General features: G+C 25.5%; 1 protein-coding gene across 5 annotated transcripts in view; it reads left to right on the top strand.

Moving 5' to 3' along the window:
* Positions 1–18763, top strand: part of LOC100572659 (diuretic hormone receptor) — a 106569-nt gene that overhangs the window by 75622 nt on the left and 12184 nt on the right. The gene's annotated exons all lie outside the window — the stretch shown is intronic.

Here is an 18763-nt window from a genome sequence, read left to right as displayed (position 1 = left end):
AGTTTGAAGTTTTAGTTGTCATAATATATTTAAATTATTCATTTAGTATTCCATTTTATAATACTGAATTCTATAGTGAATAGAAAATTAACATGATGTCATTTTAATCAAATTAATATTTTAATTATAAATCCCTTTTAATATTTAATCTATTTTAATTTTTTTATGGTGTACTATGCGTCTATGCATAATTCATTGTATTTCGCCAGAAGGTAACTCCGTGATACCAGCTTAGATATATTATAACATTGTAATAATTACTAAATGTTCGACAACATATTCGATATGATATTATCTGGTATTATTCGGTGTTTGTTCTACATTATGATATATGTGTGTGTGTATTATTCTTAGATATACATAATGGTATATTTAATGGATATATTATTTGCATTTCGAATTTGAATATGCTAAAAACCTTTTAGTATACTTAGCCACAATACATTTTGTGGGTCAATTGGCTTTACATTTTAATATGCATTACAGTTTTTTTACAATTTACATAAATATCGATATATTATTCAATCTGGTAATTTGATTAAATGTTTATATTAGTTTTAAAATATTATTCCAATGTTTGTAAACACTCTTAATCCAAATCAATTCACAGTTTTGGATACCTATATAAATATTTGTATGGGAATTAATGCAGACGCGTAATCGTAAGTCGTTAATTGTATATTATACTGAACTGAAGTTTGTGTTTATAAAATATTTTATATTGTCAGTGTTTGCATAATAATATATTTGGGAAGTTTTTCTATTTTTACATTATTATTTTTAAAATCAACATTATAGAAATAAAAGCGTTGACAATTAACTTGATGTCGATGATTATAATATAACACAGTAACACACAGTTATGTTACTCATTAACCCCCATATATAAATCCACTATATTAAAACAATAGCCATGTATCTATACTTACAGGTTATATACTTGTATATAATGTATGTCTAGATTAGTACCTATACTATAATATTATAAAGCTGAATAGTTTGTGTGTTTGAATGCGTTAATCTCAGAAACTACAGACTACTGTACCAATTCAATATGAGTTATATCAATAGATTCATTGATGACTAGAGGGTGTTTTTAGATTATGTTTAAACCCCTATAAATGACTCAAACGTGATTTTTGTTTCAACTCACAAAAATTGAATAATTCTTAATTTATATATAGATTTGTCATTGGTAAAGAAATAATAATAAACATATTGATATAGGTAGTCTAACAGGTCCAGTTGCTATAAGATTTTGTTTCAAATAAAATAAAATAATATTCAATTTATTATTTGTTACCCCATTCAAATGTACAACAAAAGTTATATTTGTAGGTTATAGACTCAAAAACTACCTGACCGAATTTTACTTATGTTTCAGTGATTGTTCTTAGAGATATCAGAATAATTGATAGAGTACCTAGTTTAAATCGAGTTTAACAATAGGTATAATATGTGGAAAGTGCTGGTATAAAATCTGCAATAGTCAGATTGTCCATACTGGTAAAATGTCTTCACAAATCGAAGTAGAATCGAAGCCCGTGAATTTAGGTAGATACATTAAATAAATATACACCGATTTTATATTTATTAATTTTTCCCAGGACAAAGTTGGAGTGTACCTACAGCTAGTAATATAATATAATATATCAATATTATTATATTTTATTATATTATATTTACTAAAAGAGCTATACTATGGTGTAATACTAATCTTTTTGTATAATGTAGGACATTTGTATTAAACGAATTCTTTAACTTATTTTTTTAATATTGTTATACAAAAGATTACATGACGTGGGAGAAAGGAACAGAATATTATTAGTGAAAAAGACAAATATGGATCGCAATTATTGAATAAAACACAATTTATGAATTTAATAACGATCTATGAACAACAGTGAGGATCTAGACGGAATAGTGAATACAAAAATTACGTATTCAGTAAATATGTTTGATCAAAAATTGTTTAATAGAATATTATAAATACTTATTACTCCAAAAGTACGAAAAATAGTTAAGTAGGTACATTATAGTTTTCTTGAACCTTAAACGTAGTAACGTACCTATACAATAATACGCCTAAAATATAATTGTGTACAATTTAAATGTTATTAATGTAAAGTGATTAAATTTACATAATATGGCGTACCTACTGAATCCATAATATAATGTGAAATGTACGTTATATTACATTATATACCTCCGTCAAAATTTGTCTTTAATAAACGTTCCCCTATGAGAACTGAACATGAGGTATAATATTAATACTAAAATATTATATTGATAGGTTCCTATACAAAATACGTTTATAGTAGGTACCTACCTATCTACTCGTTAATAATTAATGAATGGTGTTATATACGTGCTGCTTTTGAAATTCTTAATTGTATTATTAGTCAAAATTAAATTATATCCATCAAATATTACTATATTACAGAACGTTTAGATATGTTTATTAAATTAGTCTTGTTCATTTAATATAAAAATGATTTGATAAAATAATATGATATCGTAAAGAACAAAGTAGAGAACTAAAAATAATATAATTGATGATCTTATACGATTATGTTCCCTCTATAAATTCTAAAATTTTTAATGAAATAGCATTTTCAACATAATTTGCCGTTACCTTTTCGTTTAAGCCTTAAGAGATAGTATTTAAATAACAAATACTAATGTCTTAAAAAGTTTTAAAACCGGGAATAAGTAGATAAGTAGATAAATAATATTATGTATACTTAATACAAATAATTATGGTAATATGTATTAAATATTCGTGGTTTAACAAACTTCTATGGTTTCAACATGCCGAGTATCAAAAAACTCTTAGCATATTATTTTATAATAAAATAAACAAATAATTTGCGCCGTTTTGTTTAGATAACGTTTGGATCTGTGACTCGCATTTTAATCATTACATTGCCTGAATAATTAAAATTATATTTACTATTTTTTTTCATTGAAGTTAATGACTAAATTAATATCTATTATGGTTGAAATACTAAAAATTTATTGAATTGGCTCAATTAAGTACCTAGGTATATTCTTATACACAGACATACACGCACATTTGTTTAATATTTTAATATTAAAAACAGTAGAACTTGGGCTTGTAAACCCAATTTGTTATCACGCAAAGAATATTGATCGTTGGATACTAAGAAATTTTCTATAATATAGATGATATTCTTTGCAGATTTTATGTTCTGCCTAAGAAATAAAAAAAAAATATTCAATTATCCATTCTACAATATAATAATATAGGTAGTGATATTTTTTTCAATTTGTATTATTCAACTGCTTTTCTCTTTAAACTTCTTTAATTTAGTCTAAAATTAAATAATAGTTTTATATATAAGTCATGGGTCGTATTGACGCTTCTCACATACTTGTTAATAAACAGTTAGTTTCGAAAAACAAATAAGTAAGCTGATAATATTAAATATTATAAAACACCAAAATAATTACCTATACTAGGTACATAATATTATAGACATATAGTGCAGTAGGTATCAACTACCAACCAGTGTTGAGACTTATTTATACAAAAAATTGCTCAGCTATAATTATTAATTATATTATCTAAATAAATATTGTGCCAGTTAACTAATAATTATCTTTGATTATATATTTGACATTTCCTTATCTAGAGAAATTGAATTTAAATAACCCTCAGTAAAATATTTATTTCTCATCAATAATATACATTTTTTAATTAAAATTATTTTGTCGAAAGTCTTTTCCATTTGGTGTGTGTAAACCCATTTTCTACTATCAAATGTTTTATAGTTATTAGTTGGTAATTCCAAGCTGTTATTTGGCAAATTTTAGACTTTTAGATAAACGCGTAAGGGAAAAACTAAGGAAAAATTAATGAAAAATATTAATATTACGATTTCGTCCAATTCAAATTTTGTTAATTCTTCGTTTTCCCAAATTTAACGATTCTTAAAAATTAATACAAATACGAATTACGTGATTTAAGTATTACTATACTGATAATGATATACATTTTTCAATTTTTTTTGTAATTTTGGTAGATTTAAAGAAATAATACGGCTTTGAGGTTTTTAAAGTTGCATTTAATTTATTTTAATATAAGGTTAAACAAGTACGTCACTCTATATTTATTCAAATAATCTCAAAATGTTGTATACCTATTTATATAAGCTCAAAACGTCAAAATTATTTTGTCCAGAAATATTATATATATTTACATCACTTATTAAAATATAATATTTAAATTTAATAAAAAATTAATTTTATCTACTTTTTTATTTAGATGGTGAGATTATCGTTATCGTATATAAATAAAAATACTTATGTATTTATATTTAAATTAATTTATATTCAATATACTTTTATCCAGCAAAATAAACTATGTTGGGTCCCGAAATTAAAATTCTCATGCTAGTTGAATCCCGATTTTTACCGTCAGTATTACTAAAGTTTTCATTTCCATTTTAACAGGCTTAGTCACACAGGACTATCATAATCTATTTTTGACCATAGGTATGGTTAAAAATATTTATTTTCACAGTAAAAACATAAATTAGTAGAATTTTCCAAACTATGACATAACTATATAAGTAGGTAATAATACAAACAAAATAGTATTAAGAATTTAAAAAATCAAATATTTAATACCTACCTAATATATTAATTATATATTATAATATAAAATACGATTTTAAAAAAATCACTCTTGTGTTGTTGCTAAAAATCTATAAAATATTAATTTTATAAAATTGAGTTTACTAATTTTTTCTGCAGATATTTACTATAGATTAAGTTTAACCTATAATAGGTAACACTAACTATATTTTTTTGACGATGTATCAATAACTGAGGGAATAATTACATTTTGATTTAGTTACATAAAAATCATATTTATGAATCGTATTTTATATTATATGTTATGTATTTTTAATATTTTCAATATTTTTTCATTTATATTATATATTTGTATTACTTACCTAAACAAATTCGGAACCCAACTAGTCTAGTTCCTAAAATAAAACGGGACCCGACTCGGATGCGTCAGATATCTGTATATTATCTAGATCAAATTTGAGTTAAGAATCTATTCTCAATTTTGGTAGGTAGGTACAGACCTTCTAAGTGTCAAAAATCGTTCAAAACATTGGTTAATTACAACAAATAACAAAAATGTTGATAGACAAGCAGTTACATGTTGCATTAACAATCACACCCAGAACAAACATTTTAATTTTAATACACGCACAACACAACGAAAGCTTAAAACAATATTCTGTTCTGTTACAATTTAAAAACCGTATCATTACAGTTTACTTCATAAAATAACAAAACTTGTGTTATCATTTAAGAAAAGTATAACAGACTTTAAAAAAGTTGTCTAACAACAATAAATATTTTAATCATAACTATATTATGTACCATATACGTATGAAAACACTAGTTACATTAATTTTGTTATAATACGCCTTAAGCTCTTATTGTTCACCATTGTTGTATCTATACAAAATTCTTTGTAATTAATTTCATTTTTAATCTCTGTAAATATTTTACTTGTTCTGCCTTTTGTACGAGGAATTTCCGTACGCTGGTAAAAAGGTTTTACCTTAACGGTATCAAATAAATTCTTTAAATAAATTGTTTTTTTTCTATTGTAATAATTGACTTCTTTATTTTGTATTATGGTAAGGATTTTTGTAATGTATTTTATGTACTTATAGTGTTATCGCCAATAAAACAAATTAATGGATCAACGGACTGTATTGATTTATTATGTGTTTATAAAAGCTATAATTTCTGTTTCCTTGTCTTATGCGCTCCTGGTAAAACCGTGCCTAAGTCCCATCAACATTTAAATCATTACAATTCCTTTACCCCATTAGCAACTAAATTAATTTTAAATTCGCTTGATCCCACTCTTCAAAACTCAGAATATCCCTATTTTATTAGTCTACCTACCTGAAAAATTGGATAATTTTAGATTCTGAGTGGAACGATGAATATAATATATTGGTTTTACGACGTGATGTGTGTTTTTTATTTATTTATTATTAATTTTATTGTGTCTAACCTTTCGGAGCAGTAAAAATGCTTTTATTTCCACATTGAGGGTAGTTTATAGTGGAAAATTAGATCTGATTGGTACCTTATGGAATTAAAAGTAAACATTTTAAATTTAAAATAATAGGGAAAAATAGCAATTAAAAAATATATTGGCTTTTTTGTGGTACAAATAGACATTGGAAATTTTAGAAATTTTTTAGATGTATACAATATATATATGATTAACGTTTTTGTCTGTGATTAAAAAAGATTTAAAATATAATTACAAGGTGTCTAATAAGTTTTTTTAAAAGTAAACAAAAATATCAAAAATGTACATCCATGCACAATTTTTTTTATATATATTATACTTTTAATCTCAAATATCGACGAAATTGGATATTTAAACGAAAAATAACAGGTTTATTTATATTTTTTTTTAACTTTAAAAAGGTTATTCGTAAGGCTTGTAACTATTAGATTGTAGTTACTACTAACTGTACGTATTTAATCAGTTACCATATTTTAATATACTAACTAAATTTAAAACATTTAGCTTAATTTTAAAAATATTTATACCACGAACCTATATTCAAAATTTTATGTATTGGTATTGAATTTCAACTTTATAACAGTTATTGGCATTATACAAAACAATATAATATAAGTAAGCAATTTTATTTTGGCATATATTAGTGCATCTATCACGTATTACTAATAAAAAAAAATAATTACTCATAGCAATATTGATTTATTGTAAAATACCCTTAAAAGTGTAGGGGGACATATTGTTTCCACTAAGAATCGTTTTTAGTACCTGTGTAAATATTTATCATTGAACTCAAATTGAACACATCTATTACACGTTAGTAGTGACCTACTCAATGATTAATTACCTACACTCAACCCGTAACTATACAAAAATACAGTAGAATGAGTTATTAAATTTTTTTTTGTTTGATTTTAGTTCATAATAAACGTATGACTATGGATCCATTACCCTTCTGTGATATTTTATGTTCTTTAGTTACAATTTTTGCGAAGGTTATAACCTGAATATTGATATTCTGATCTAATTTTAATTCTGTTTTAATTGTCTGAAAATTTTTAAAAAATAAGATGACGTGTAATGTGTAATATAACTTTGTTTGGTATGATAATATTGATGTATAGGTAATATGGTAATAGGTATAGGAACTTTTAAGACTATAAATATGTAACTTACCTATTGTTATATTTTATTCGGTTTTGAAATTGTTTTTTATTGCATCATTTAATTTTAGACTTAATTATTCTTGGAAAATCAAAAAATATAAATGAAAACAGTAATAAATCAATATTAATTTAGTATTAGGTATTATTTATTTATTCCGATTTACTATTTTCCGTAATTTTTTATATCGATAAAAACTGTTGAATGGACGTAAATGGGTGCTCGTGTTCTTTAATACTTTATACACATTATTATATTAAATCTACCATAAATTTAAATAAACTAATGCAAATTAGGTTTTCTGGTCAAGTGTATAACACTTTATAAACCATTTTAATTACAGGATTGTTATTTATTTTTTTTTCAGTTTACTTACTTTACTTATTTATATATTCTATTGTATATATTATTATGTCTAATGTTTTCAGCTACATAAGTAAAATAATTATTTTCATTTTTATATTGCTTTAATTGTTTCGTAGTTATAAAAATAAAGCTATCGCCTGCCAAACACAAATACAAAAACAAGTGAAAGTATCCAGGTAACTGTAGCAGTCACTGTAATATATACTTTAAATTTGAATTCAATGATAAATCATTGCATAAGAAAAATAATTGTGAGCGAAGGTAGACTGTCAGCCTTTATTACTAAGTATATTTTATGATACATATATTATTACATTGCTACTATCCAATATATAAAAATCTCGTGTCACGGTGTTTGTGTTCGTACTCCTCCGAAACGGCTCGACCGATTTTAATGACATTTTTTTTGTATATTTGATTAGTAAGAGAATAGGTCGTTATGTATTTTCCACCCTCCTACCACAACCCTGGGAGGTGCTCAAACAGGGATTTTGAGATTTACGGTGGATATTTTTGTTTATAAATGGTTACTATTGGTTATAGGAGAAATAATTAATAGAAAATATTAATAAGTATTTATTATTTGGTTGCCATTGGTTAATAGGTCAGATCAGGATGCAAACACGCATGAAATCAAATTTTCGCACATTGCATATTTGGTATGCTGTTACACGTTGTCCGCGATTCGACGTAGTCAGATTACCTTCCGGGGAGGCACCCAAAAGGAGTTGAACTATCACAATTTTTTTTAAGGGCAACAAAGTGCGCGGGATCAACTAATACTACTATAGTAATTTATTTTATTATAAGTAATACAGTGGTTTGAATTATTTTTTGACGGTTCAAGTTTTGTATAACCTATTCTAATCCACGTTACACACTAATATATTAATTATAATTGAACCTGATATGAGAACAACTGATATTGTTCAACATAATATTTTCTTTTTGTTTGTATAATAATATACAATTTTTCATTTTGCTATGTGGTTTTCAGGAAATTCGTAAGTAGGTACGCGGTTCATATGATAGTATTTCATTTAACTCGTAACAATGCACATTCTGTGCTCGTAAATTCCTATTGAAAATGGTAATTGATAGACGGTGACTGAAAAAAACCACTAGAATAATAATTATAATTTTACCAAAACAAAACATACATTATTACTATGTCCGTGTCGACTCCAATATAAATAATAAGACAATAATGCGCAGTAAATATTCATGGAACCATAAATTGTATTTAAATTATTCGAGTTATTTAATGTGGAATTTAAATAATAAGTATGACATATTTTTACAGAAAACATTGTTTTCTTCCTAATTCAATATTGGTGAAATACCACGAAAATTCACATTATTGGGATAACGTTACTGCTAACACACATATTATGCATAATATAATACTTTGCCGATCGAAAAATATATATCTGTTCACTTGTTCGCTGTACTTATTCTGTTGTTGGTTGGAATTAGGTAGGTGTTATCACCAAAATTCACTATCGATAATACCATTATAGGTACACAATATTTTATAAAATCTATTGTTTAGGTATACAATATTGTAAGAGTTTATTGGTAGGTACCAAAATATATCCATAAGACACGCAGGGGTAAACCGAGCCAATTATCTAGTTATTACCAGGCATCATTATACAGCTTCACATTTGAAATTGGCCCCAATTTGCATCATCCAAATCGGTGATTTTCGTAACAGCTTAGTCGACAACCTAGTGATAAAAATAAATTTTTTTATATTAATTTTATATTTTGAGTGTAGCGATGAATGTAAGTATTTGTTTTGCAATGATGTGAGTTTTTTCATTTTCATTTTTTTGCAGCAGTAAAATGCATATTACTAACCTTCAACTTAATAAGTTGGGAAAATCTAAATAATATACTTAATAATAGGAATATTCATGCAATATAAATATTTGTAGACATTTTTGCTGTGAATTAAAAATAAATAACTCTAAATACTTACTTAGAATGCTCACCAAATATTTTTAATTTATTAGTATTCAATTTGCGTCCAAGAACTTAGTGGTACGCATGTAACAGAATTTCCTTATGTAAACCTCTGAAAACCTATTCGAGAATTGTGTTGGTAATTTGTTAGACATCGTATGGATGTTTTACAAATTGTTGGACAATTGTTAAAAAATCACGTTCAATTTATTTTCCAAAGTTCACATTAACAGCCAACCCTTCAAAAACAATCCAAAATTGTCCATAGTTTTATTTTTTGGACAATGGTGGGATGATCCTAATATTTATTCGATCTTGGTTTATTTTATGTGTATTTTTATGCACCGTTAACTTAATGCCAAATCGGCGTCCAAAATTTTCTAATAGCATGATGGGATTAAAAATATATTCCATTTCGCGGTCAAACATCACTCAGCTATCGCAAACATACCATTGTTGTGCAATTGTAGAACATATACCTAGTATTATAATATATTATACTCTTAACATATATATATTATATATGGCCCCCGTGTACATTCATAACCACAGTCGGACAGCATAAAACATCCATCTGATGGTTTTGTGTCATAGTGTGTGCCATATTATCTGACAACCGGTAACTGTCTTCCCCATGTTTGGAACGTCATAATTTATAAAAAAAAAATATATATAATTTGTTCAAGCCAATATTATTCATAAAAAATACCATTTTTTTTTGTACCTAACCACAAAATTTGTTTAGGAACCTCGTGGTCATGGGTAGTTGTGCGAGAGGTGCAAGTTAAAGTAATCAAAAATATATGAAGATTGGTTTCTGCCTATTAAGTTTTATTGCAACCCGATTGCTGTGCAAATTAATTTTCGTAATGAACATACCTAATAGAAAATATTTGTTATAAAGATATAAAAATTAATTTCTGTAAATGAGTACATAAATAGTTAATAGCATAATATATATTTTTTTTTGACAAAACATTTTGTATTTTCCAAAAAAAGCCCTTTGCATTTTAATTTTTTTGTGTTCAATTGATAAATAAAAAAAATGTAGTTGTTAGATCATTCTATTCTATTCTATTATACTATATTATATTATAGGTACTCTCAGCCTTTAAACATTTAATGAAATATCGTGTGTTTACCGATTGAAATTTAAAACTTAGTTTTTAAATTGAATTGACGGAGAACGAGTGTAGTCTTTAATCACTTTTTGTAGATCGGTGGGTAGGTAGTACTTACAGTAAATAAATCAACTACCAATCAAATATTGTAAATGTATAAGTCTGGTTGTTTTTATTTCCTTTTCGATAACTTTAAACGTTTAAACATTAAATTGATGTATTTTACGACTCGTACATATTTCACTTAGAACCAACTGGTCACATATTACATTTGAGCATATTATGTGAATTCGTCATTTCAAACATAAGCTAAATGTATTAAAAAAACTTGTTGTATTATATCATTCAAAATATGTAGACGTATACACATTTTAAGTAGTTAACATATTGAAATAATGATATTTATTTATTTTTTATAATATAAATTTAAATTTTCGAAAAGTGTTACTGTATTAAATAATTTTATATTTATTCTTGTCAGTGGCCAACCTATATAAACTCTCTTAAAGTCTTTCAAAATATAGGTTTTTTTTTAAAGTTTGAAATAAGTACCCATTTTGGTCAAAAAGTTATAAGTTATTATTTAGTCCGGATGCTTTAACAGAACTTGGTCACTCGGTTAATCATGTCTAATGTATCAAAAAGAACAATCTGCCATTAGAATTAATTAGTGTGGACCTCAATACAAAAATAATAATTTAGATATTTTTAATATCTCTGAGCTTCTTTCACACTTCAGTTTTTATGAAAACCTATTCTTAACAAATCGTGGTCCACATTAATGTCACAACTTCCAGGCTTATTAAGGTCCCAATAAATCATATTATTTTCACAAACTTCGCTGAGTCAAATTCGTTGACAATAGGATAAGTGCTCAAAAGAATACAACTCTCTAGCGAAATGTTCTCTTTGTGCTGGGGCACACACATACTTTACTGAGGTTTTCTATATATAGAAAGCTAGCTGCAAAATTTAAAAAGCCCAAAACGGGGACCTTCACAAATTGTATTGATTAATAATATATTATTATCAACGAATTAAAAAGTATTATTAATCAGTTAATTAAATTAGTAGGTAACGCCCGTTTTGGATGAATTTTTTCATGCAATCACATTAATTAGGTACTCTCTAATTATTGTATAACTATCAATTATTTAGCACTTAATATAACTTATTGTGGTAATTCGTTTAACTTTAACTACCTATAGTTATTTTAATATGTAATTTTCTTTATAATATTTACATTATATTTATTCGTATTCATATATTTTAGCATATTATTAGTACCTACTTACTATAATTATTACTTAATTGCTCTAATGTATAATCATTATTATGTTATATTTTGGTAGCTAATTCCTATCGAACTTTAATAGTCTACTAAAGTCTAAAAGCTAGTAAAATAAATTTTTTAAGATTTACATAACATTTTTTTAGTTTATAAGCTATCTTACGTAAATAATATAATATATTAAAAAAATATAAATATATTATATCCAATATGTCCAAATCGATGGATATTAAAATTCTTGGATGATAATTCATGACTATAGTAATGTAAACATTTTAAAAACTATATTGTTCATCGCGTTTATCTAGTATTCAAATTGTTAACTATAATTTTTTTTAATTGATACTTAGGAAACTATAGAAAATCTGTATTTACTGTAACACAATAGTTATTGTAATGGATCATAATTAATATGATAAAAATAACAGTATACCATGATAAGGGGCCATTCATCAAATTGCAATTTTAAAATATCATACATGCTCACCCTTATTTTTATTTTTAATAATACATTTCTTCAAATTATATTTTTACAATTTTTAAGTATACCTAAAGACCATTTTTGACCGACAATAATTTAAAAAAAATTTATAAACATCGACTTTTTCTTATGCCTATAATAACACAAAAAGAGTTCTGAAAATTGTGTGGTGTATAGAAAATTTAAAAAAAAACTTTCGGTGAAATTTCATGTTTCTATGGTTATTTTTTTTAGAGTTAGATCATAATAGTTACACCATAAACCAAAATCGATTTTTGTCGAAAACTGATATTGCGTAAAACTCCCTGTTTTTCCCTTAATTTTTTTATTTGATTTTTACCAACGCTTTTGAATATGACTGACAATTTTCTACTTTGAATTCTTTAATGCATCAACCAGATTAACTTTCAAACCAGAAATATTACTGAAATTGAAAATTGAAGCAATATTTTGACTACTTATCGTGAACAAAGATACAAAAAATAAAAAAAAACACACCTAATTGTAAAATCAATATATGCATTCATCGCTCCGCTCATAATCTAAATGCATAGGTACTTACTGGTATGCATAGTTTTGCTGTGATCAACTAAAGAAATGATTATATTTTATTTGTAAAGAGTTCATATATTTAAAATTTTGTAAAAATGTCACGTTTACTATTTTCGTACATTGACATGTATAACACTATATTCATTTTAACATCACGTTTATTATTGAATTTGGTTCACTATGGATTAATTAAATCTAATAGCGGCGAACATAATTGAACAATATAAACATATTAATTGAGAGAATACATCGAATATGGAATTAATTAAAGCATTGTCTAATACTACATTTACGTATCTAAGGAAAAATAATTTTTTTTTAAAACAAATGCTTTATTAACTAATTTATATGGTATGATTCGCACTAACCTCTTAACCTATATTATATTATAAACTTAATTTAAATTGATTGACAAACCTTTTTTTCATTGATTTCAATTGATTTTTTTCGACAATACGTTAATTTAATTTAAATCATATTAATTTATATCATCTAAGATAATTGAAAACGTCGTCGTCAGCTTTCAATGACGTCAAAAACAAATAGGTAGGTACTTTCAATTCAGTACGTATGTACGAGGTAGGTACATATAGATATATGATTTTAATCGCGTTAAAAATGCAGAAAGCTATTATGTCCTACCTATGTTGATTCACTTACGCAAGACAACACGCGGGTGACGGGTCACATAAAATTGAAATAAGTACTTCTAAAATAATGAATTTTTTATTCCTGTTTTTAATCTGCACATCATATTAAAGATTAAAAAATTCATTTTCAAAAAATGTATTTTTTAAAAGCCACAGTTTGTATCAATATTTGCAAATATTTAATTTAAATTAAATGTATAATAATTTATGAGATATGATGTTTGTAGTCAGCTAATATTAATTCAACGAATAATTTATTTATTTTTGAATATCATTCACAACTAGTTAAAAATATATTTTAGATTGTTTACCGAGTATAACCACCCAATACCAGAAGTCCTGTAATACAATATAAAATTAAATTAGATAGCTGCAGGGGTATAACAGTCAATAGATGTATAAAATCTGGCAGATGGCAAAATGTCCAACGCATAGAGCTCTTAAGTAAATAACAGCATGTTTATAATATTATGTAATCGGACTATGACTGAAATATATTATAGTCTTGTTGGTGTCTATTATTATCTACCTACTAGCAACGATGTGTTTGATGGTTTTGTTAACACAAAAAGTGATGCTAATAAAAATCATTTTTGAATATTTTAATATTCTGCTGCCAAGTATAGAGTAACTGGTAACTAGAGTATATGTACTATGTGTGATTACAGTGATATAATAATTAGGTAATAATATTATAAATAACAAAGCAGAATAGTAATAAAGAAAAAAGATTCAAGATTGTAATATTCTACGTATTATTATGTATTTAATTTTTTTTTTTTATCCTTCTTATATTTGATTTTAATTTTAATAAAGTATTTTATATTACACTATGAACGTTATTTATTCTATTATATTCAATGTGTAATAAGTTAAAATACTTTTCTTCTTAAATTGTACATAATGTTATACTATGTGTTGTTATTATTAAGTAACGATCATACATTTATTTCTTTAAATTATTATTATTTAAACCTTTAAAATATTTTCTAGTCATAATAATAATTAAAGTTTAAACTTCCAATGATACTTGTAGAAACTTATTTTTATCATAAACCCTATTATATTATAAAACGCATAGAAATTAAAATCTAATTTTCCTGAAGATTAAATTTTAGAAGTTTTAGATATTACCTATTGGCTATTACATTCGTATACCACTATACTAGCTCGCATACAATATAAATTACTGTGATGGAAATTGTTGACGTACTAAGTATATATTATAATTTTTTATAACACATTTATAGCGATTAAAGTTTATATAACGATTGGATTATTAAAATACATTGATATCTAGATACTCTTATTAAATAAATAATTTACTATAAGTTAATGCGATTTCTATTTTAAACAATTCTACAATTTTTATGAATTTGTACGATATAATTTTACGATACGTCATATTTGATTGAATCAAAATTTATTTTTAAATTAAATACACAAAAAAATAAAAACATTCATATTGCTGTTATAAGCTTTAAATTAAATTAGATTTTAAAATATATCCATTATACACGTAGTATATTACATAAAACCATGTGTTTATATTGAAAAGTATTTGAATAATTAATTATGACACATGGTTTCACAGTTTTAAATTATGATGAAAAAAATAACATAGGTAATTTATTTCAATTTCAATTTCTTTGTTATTGAATATTTTTACAAAAGTATTAATTTAGTATAAAACAATAAATTGCATGAACAACTAATATCACCTTAGAATCTATGGCTTATATCCATGTAAACTGAATTAATATATCAAAAAATATTTAATTTTTTCACCGAACCCATGGAAGTTTGGAGGTATATACCTAGTTGTATATTTTTTTTAAGATGTCAAAAACATTCCAATTACCAAGTTTAATTTTAAAATGTCAATATTACCTAGGTAGGTGACTAATATTGCACCTTATCAAATTTAATCAAATTTAAATCATACTTATCATCGTCCAATCCATCTTTTATTTTTCTAAAATTATCAGATGGCTTGGACAGAGTATAATTAAACGACTCAGTGTAAATAAGTGTAGTTAGGTACATGCCATTCACCAAATAATGTATAAAATGTATCAAAAAAGGTGTTATTTTTCAGAATAGATCTTAGAATTGTTTGTAATTTTTATAAATTAAGTTAAATTCAAATTTCCTTTTGAATTTTAATTAAATTATCTTATACGATTATTATTTCCATCTTAAATTCAAAAACATTAGCAAAAGTGAATCGGTATTTAACCTTTTCCATGTAATAGAGTTCGATAATTCTTATATCAACAAAATTCTTTCTTAACCGGGTGAATAATAAATCAGATAAGATTTATTACCCTCAGGGCCTGGAAGTTATGTGAAAAATGTGGTTTCTGAGCATGAAATATACGGTGAAAATTAAAATAGGTACCTATTTCTAACATTCAATTTTAAATAACTACATTTTAGAGACGTATAATACCCATGATTCCCATGTTATTTTTTTCTTTAAAATCAATAGAATCCCATACTTACCTAATAATTAAGTGCCTAAGTAAAAGTAATTTTTACAATAATATATTTTAAGGTCATTTTTTCTTTATCACGGTAGATTTTTTTCTTGTGTCAATATATAAATACTTTTATGTATCAGACGCAATCCATTACTACACGTGTTTCCATAACTTTTTATGTTAAATTATCGCAAACTCGTAGTTATTTATTACCTTTGATGTATATAATATAATGTTTAATAGAATACAAAAAATGACGATTTATTTTGGTGTTCAAGTTTGGTACGGTAGTTTTGCCCTAAAATTTTTTTCAGATTTTTCAGATTTTTAAAATTAGATAAGTACGATAAATTCGTAATATTTTTTCTAACTTATAAATTGTTCATTTTTCGATCAATGTATTTGTAGCTGACCAACTACTTCTCTTTTGATGTACCAACCTACAAATACCTTTTTCGTTAACATTTTTTTTGCAATAAAAAAAATAAACATCTTATTTTTTTAATGCCTTATAAGTTATAACTGATGGAAGCAATTTTAAATGTTAAAAACTATACCAAATTAATATTTTAGTGAAATTCAGTAATAGTTATATGTAAAATGTATTATGTTATAACTCATAATATAATTGATTACTCATAGGAATATTGATTCATATTATATTGATATATAATAACTGTAATACCTGTAATTTATATATTTTTATTTACTAGGGAGTATGAGTTGATTAAATTTTTTTAATAAAAATATATTTTTATAGTGGTTATTGGTGTATTTAGTGTTTACTAAATTATAAATATTGAGGTGAATTATATCCCCTCTATAAATTTAAAATTCGTAAAATAGTTGTCCCTGGTGGAGCAATTTCGTCTTCTCTCTTTTTACTATCTAATCATCAGACCAACCAACTCTTAATAACCCCCTTGTCGCAAAAAATACATTTATTGCTGTAAAAAACTAAACAAACTATCCATTTGATTCTCCAACTGGTGCATTACAGTGACCAAATCTGTCTACATAACCTTCTCCCAAGACAAAGTCCTAATGTTATTTTCAACAACATAAAAATTCCTAATTTCACAAAAACCAAGTATCTAAGCATTATTTTTTACAGGGGATTAACTTGAAGTTTTCATATAAATATATAATATACGAAAGAATATTACTGTTTAACAATAGACATTTTTTACTTCACAAACTATTGTCCAAGTCTTCAACAGTCAATATTAACATAAAGCTTGCAAATATTTTCAAACCATTATTATTATAGCTGTACAGTATCCAAGTGGGTGGTATGCTATATAAAATAAAATCTATTAAAAATTCAAGTTTTTTAATTCCAAACTCTCCGTCATATTACAAATGATCCTTTCTACGTCACAATGCAAAATATTGACCATGGTATGCATATGCGTCATGTAGAAGAAACAGCTGATATGGCAATATCGAGATCAGTTATTCCAAACGAGGGCGGTAACGCCCCCTTGTTAGATTTTTTAATTTTGAGTGGGCGTTTAATTTTATTAGATTTAAGAATTATAAAACCCGAGGGGGAGGGGTGGGGGTTTGAGATTATAGAAAATCTAAAAGGGGTGTTGAGTAAAAAAAGGTTGGGAATCACTGATCTAAATAAATCATCCTAATCTCCTTGTTGAAAAATTAGCTGTAGGAACTATGCCCGCAAACCCACCCCACTTTCTTCAAATATCGGTGCCGTTTGAAAATAGGTAATATTAAAATATTTCATTTTCGCATCATTATGCGACTGTAAGGAATTTTTTGAAGTGTTCGGTATCGGTTCGGTTGTTAGTCATGTGTATTCCAATGTTTCACAAGAAAAGCGCCTTTCTCCCATGCTTTAGTATTATTTATAAAAAATGTAGAGAGAGTTGTTCTCAACTGCCATTTTCATCTGTTTGCCTTTTATTTTTGGGTTACACTTGGTATTGAAATAAAAATAAAATACTACAGCAACTTGTAGGAATATATTACAATACGTTTGAGTATTCCATCCAAATTAATAAAATCACATTGTGATATACGGTATTTATTTGAGTAATATATTATTTATAATCTATCATTGTTCACCGTATGATTGAATATACACAATATATGATAGGTAATACGTACGCTGAACAACAACCGACATTATTCGATGTCTGTTGAAAACCATTCATATAGAATAAAGTTTTTATATTTTCATACACTAACTATATATGAAGTAGGTACACTGTACAGCAATGTACCTGTTGTTAGGCTTTGGAGAAATTCATTGCCACGGATTCAATCGAATTGTATGTGTCGTGAAAATGGTATAATACCTAACGTATATATAAACCAAAAAACAATTAGCATGCACATTGCACACTGCACATAGTTAGTGAGTGAGTGTGCTTTTCCTCACTAAGTTTTTTTTATTTAAAAGTAATATAATGAAAAATCTAGTGATTATTATGAGATGTAAGCTATATTATGTTGTTTCTAATTTTTCTAATTTTTTGTATTATTGATCACTTCTTAACTGATTTTAATTAAATATTAATATCTATGAAATCACTAGTAAATTTCATATCAAAAATATATTATAATATTA

Source organism: Acyrthosiphon pisum, chromosome A3, assembly GCF_005508785.2.
Source record: "Acyrthosiphon pisum isolate AL4f chromosome A3, pea_aphid_22Mar2018_4r6ur, whole genome shotgun sequence".
NCBI classification, from domain to species: Eukaryota; Metazoa; Arthropoda; class Insecta; order Hemiptera; family Aphididae; genus Acyrthosiphon; species Acyrthosiphon pisum.
Note: the sequence above shows the minus strand (reverse complement) of the source record. Positions and strands in the feature narration are given on the sequence as shown.